The following is a 5,537-nucleotide window of genomic DNA, read 5'->3' on the forward strand; positions in this document are numbered from 1 at the left end:
TCCATTCCAAAATATGGTGTTTATTTCGATTTATTTACTATATTTCACAAATTTTTCATTCTTTATGAAAATTAGGTACATATCGTGTAAATTTAATTGTAATAATTAAATCGAACTCGATAAATCACGAGATTGGAAGAATTAACATTGAAGCATACATCTATGTTATAGAAAAATTTCATAACGTTTTGGAAGTATTTTTACATTCGTCGCTGCTGGAACCGGTACATCTCCCAAAGAGACGCTAAAACATTCACAATGACGAGTAGGATTTCTATTAAGAGTGAAATTCGACAATATGATTTGAACTTGAATTTTTTAGATAGTAAATAGATGACATGAAATAGTTCATGTGAAGTTTGGTGAATTTTAGGATTAAATTGGTATTTTTCTTTTTGTTTTGCATGAAATAATGGATACTTTTACCGAGTGTGACCTGAAACACTCGGTAAGGTTAGCCACGGCCCACCTGTCTGCCACAGTGGGCTGCCATGCTTCTATTTACCGAGTGCCGTAGATCTGGGCACTCGGTAAACATGAGTTACCGAGTGCCGTACATCTAGGCACTCGGTAAACAGAAGCATTCAACACAGCCGTTTCTCCCTCAAATCGTGCACGGACGCACACACACACACCGCACACGCCTCCCCACCGCCGCGGCCGCCTCCTCCCCTCCACCACCGTCGCCACCGGGCGGTTCCCCCACAGCCGCCGCCACCGGAGAGACGGAAGAGAGAGAGAGAGACGGAGAGAGAGACAGCGGCACCGGCGCACCGGACGACGATTCCCCTCCGCCGACGCCGCCCCGTGCTCCCTCCTTCGCTCCCGTTCCCGCGAGGTGGGGTGGGGTGGGCCCCAGCAGCAACGGCGGCGGCAAGCACTCTCTCCCCTCCACCACCGCCACCACCGGGCGGTCCCCACAGCCGCCGCCATCGGGGGAGGGCGGTCACCCGCCGCCACCGCGGGACTGCCGCCGCCGCGGCCGCCTCCTCCCCTCCAAGCTCCGGACCTGCTCATCTGCTGACTGAAGCATTGCTCTCAAACGCTCGGTAATTTCCTTGCAATCGTACAATAGATCCCTTGCTTTTGATAAAACTTGGCCCATTGCTTTGATTCTATCCGAAGCACTGCAAATTAGAGAAGAGATAAATCAGTAGAGAAAGAGAAAATATTCAGTGGTTGATGGATGCTGTTATCTTGTTCAGTGCTGTTGCCCAATTGAATAGTCGCTTCACAAAACAAACTTCATGAAAGGTTGGCTAGATAGATTAAAGGCATTTTTAGCGTACTTATTGAGTGCTAAGGAGATATTTTAGAAGGACAAAAGCTTTTGAACTAACTTGTAAAGTTAATCCAATTTCTGAATCAAGGTTTTTAAATCTACGATTATATAGTTGATAGCACGGTATGGCCTCATTTAACTTCACCATTAGCTGTTAGAGAGGCCCTCTGCTAAATGCCACACCTTGAGATGTAAAACAGTCTTTTATATAATATCCCAGATTAAGAAATGAAGCAATTAATGAATAGTATATCAAATAGTATTTACATGGGTCACTGAAATTTAAGTCTACATATATATAAAAATGAAATCACGAGGAACGTTCCTTAGGTGCATCATTTTTTTTGCATTGGAAAGTGATATTATTCTTTAGGTGCATTGTCAAATTCAAGAGAAAGGAAAATCAAGTACACTTATCCTAAAGCACATGTAAGGCCAAAAGGACAGAACCGAAAAACTGTTACATCACAAAATTCATTTAATCAACCTGCATGCTGACACTTGAGACTTCAATAAGGAAAACAGCAATCAGTTTAAAATTGGTGTACTGCAAGAACAAAAAAATACATTTACATGTTTAAGGGATATATATTTGTATATATATGACTGGGAGGATACCATATAAATGTTTTGGTTGTTCCTTGAACTTTACATAATTGTACAGTATGGTTTCTCAATGTAGTGCATGTAAGTGTCTTAGTTGAGTGACTCACCTTCTTCCTAAGCCTGCTCTTCCTTGCTGCCTCTCTATTCTGGTGCAAGCCATCCTCAGTGTCTGCAGGATATACATAAATATATATATAACTGATGCACATGCTAGTATGTATGAAGTGAACTTATTCATCCTCCAAGATCCACTTTGAACTGGATGCAATGAATCTTAATTAGGAGTCACTGACTCTCTCAACCTAGGGTCTTTCACTCTCTCCTGAGTCACCACCAGATGCTGCACCCTTTCCACCGCCTATTTCTTCCTTCTGCAAATAATTTGGGCACCTTGTTTGGTCAGGGGAGAGAGAGATGAGAGGAGAGAGAGAGAGAGAGAGAGAGAGAGAGAGAGAGATCGAGAGAGAGAGAGAGATGCATGCATACCTTAGTAAGCTATTCCTGTTATCCTTGGCTAAGTTGTTATTAGGCAACGGCACAACGGGGCCTGCAGGAGCAGCGACACTCCTCTGCTGGCCACCTTGCTCTTGCCTCTTGGGTGAAGAAGAGTTGCCATTGGGCAGCATGCTGGCTGCCACCATGCCCATGCTAACACCCTACATAGGTAATTTAAGGTCAGCAAAACAGAGTTAACGTTATAAATTTAGCACATTCCATATGCATGAATCAGGCATGCATGTCCGAGGAAGGAATAGATGAAGTGCAGCATGGAGATGGAGTTTGCATGCATGGAGTACTCAATACTAGCTGTTTGTGTACTCAATTCCACCATGCCCATGCAGTACATGTATGTAAAACAACGTCCGGGAGGGAGGGGGACATGCTTGCGTTTTTTTACCGGCATATATAAATCCGGCATGCATCAGCAAAAGGAATTGGAGCAGCAAAGAGCCTGCGTTTTTTTTTGACATCCATCACTATACACAGTAAGTACATGCATACGTACTCCTCCGACTGGCAGTAACCAAAAGGTTGACCACTGTTAGTCTGTTACTGTAACCATCCGTGTTTACCTTGTCCAACCGAAATCATGAGACAGATAGGCACTCACGGATTGAGAAATGAGATAGGCAAGCAGCAGCAGCTTCCGGGCGGTACTGTCGGAGATCCCCTCCCCTACCCGGATGTTGACGTGACGGGTCCAGGGTCCCGGGTCCGTCCGGTCAAATGCGTGTTGGTCCGTGAACATGGCTCCAAATGCAAGTGCAATTCAGATTTCAGGGACGTCCATAGTCAGCGAGGCTAAAGTTTACCTCAGGGCATAAGGTTATCAAATGAAAGTGAGGAAAGCTTTGACAGAAGACATACCAAAATCTTACCTTTTCCTAACTTTTATTGTGATATCATGATTGAGCCTACCCTGCTAAAATTCAATGAACTTGCAGTACAATATACCATATATTTCAAACAGACCGACTAACTAAAAAAGACGCTTATTTCCAGCACAGGTACTAGAAAAGAAGTGCTTTGATAATGAGATACATATACCATATGTTTACCATGGTTAAACTTTGAAACTAACAGTATGAAACCTGCACCTAGAGCAAATAACAACTCATCAGTCTATGGCATGGCAGGAAACGCAAGAGCATATTTCTTTACATTATTTATTTCCATGGCAACTTCGTACTACCTGTAGTACCAAAAAAGTAGCATATCTTTACAGCTAAAAAGACGCAAAGGGGATTGTCAACCTGCTGATGCTCTACCTCAATCTTCGATAAATCTTGCTAGTGATGTTTGTGGCTACAAAAAAATTGGTTCCATGTATTCCTCCATCTACAAGTGACATAGCGGCCTTTCAACCTTAGGTAAAATCTCATCATCCAATCTAGCAAACATCTTCTATGTGAATCGACCAAGAACATGAATGTCTCTTTATCATCTCATATGGTTTTTCTCTAGCACTACTACTCTATTGCTCTAAACTGCAATATCGTCTATATGTTAGGATGGATGACCGTCAGTGGATGTACACGGGCTATCAGAAGAGGGGTCAATACACAAATGAATGGATTGAGAAGGCCAATGATTTCATGACGAAGGCATTTGCAAACGGACGGCGACATGCCTGGTGTCCCTGTAGGAAGTGTAAGAACAAGGCAATGAAAACATATGAGGAGATGACTAAAGATCTTGTCAACAATGGATTTGTAGAGAACTATACCCGGTGGACCATGCATGGTGAACGCCATCGTGCGAGAGAAGAGGTCGTGAGACAACGGATCGAGGAGTTTGATTCTGAAGCTGGGGTGGCAGAAATGTTAAATGACCATGACATGGCTTTCGATAAAGGAAGTGCAGAGCAGGAGCCAGAGCAAACTGCAAATGCGTTTTACGCCATGTTGGATGCGGCACAACAACCCCTTCACGGGCGCACCAATGTTTCTAAACTGGATGCCATTGCACGTCTAATGGCTGTGAAGTCCCAGTTTAGCTGGAGTAGAGAATCCTTCGATCAACTGTTGACAGTAGTTGGCACCCTACTTCCGGATGATCACGTTCTGCCAAAGAACACGTATGAGTCAAATAAAATCCTTCGTGCACTCAAGATGTCGTACGAGCAGATACATGCTTGTCCGAACGGATGCATCTTATTCAGGGGAGAACATGCTGACGATAAGTACTGTCCGAAGTGTAAGGCATCTAGGTACATTGAGTTAGAATCTGGTGATGGCCGGAAGACGCAAACAAAAGTCGGCGCAAAGATCCTAAGGTACCTTCCTTTCATACCGAGGATCCAACGGCTTTTCATGAGCGAGGAATCCTCAAAACAGATGACGTGGCACAAAACTGGACGCCGATACACTGACAAGATGATACATCCGTCCGATGGTGAATCATGGAAAAGCTTCGATCGGAAGCATACCGACAAAGCTGATGAGGCTCGTAATGTACGCATTGCACTGGCAACTGATGGGTTCAATCCTTATGGAATGGGTTCTTCACCATACACATGTTGGCCCATATTCGTCATCCCTCTCAACCTCCCACCTGGCGTCGCCTTTCAACGGCAAAATATTTTCTTGTCACTTATAATTCTAGGACACCCGGGGGCTAATATGAGTGTGTACATGGAGCCTTTGATAGACGATTTGGTCCGTGCATGGGACGAAGGGGTAGTGACATACGACCGATTCACAAAGACAAACTTCAGAATGTATATTTGGTACCATTATTCCATGCATGACTTCCTGGCTTATGGGTTATTTTGTGGCTGGTGTGTTCACACGAAGATGCCATGCCCGATATGCAAGTCAGCTGTGGAGTTCTTTCGGTTGGAGAAGGGGGGCAAGTTTTCTTCGTTTGACAAACATCGACAATTCCTCCCTCTTGACCACCCATTCAGGAGAGACAAGAAGAACTTTCGAAAAGGTGTCACAGTGGAAGACTCTGCACCGGAAATGATGACAGGTGCCCAGGTTCTTGAGATGTTAGATGGTCTTGTGGTCGACAATGAAAAGGGGGGCTTCGTGGGATATGGAAAAGAGCATGCCTGGACACACAAGTCGTGCTTGTGGAAGCTTCCTTACTTTAAGGACCTCCTTCTTCCACATAACATTGATGTAATGCACACTGAAAAGAATTT

This window comes from Miscanthus floridulus, chromosome 17 (assembly GCF_019320115.1).
Source record: "Miscanthus floridulus cultivar M001 chromosome 17, ASM1932011v1, whole genome shotgun sequence".
NCBI lineage: Eukaryota > Viridiplantae > Streptophyta > Magnoliopsida > Poales > Poaceae > Miscanthus > Miscanthus floridulus.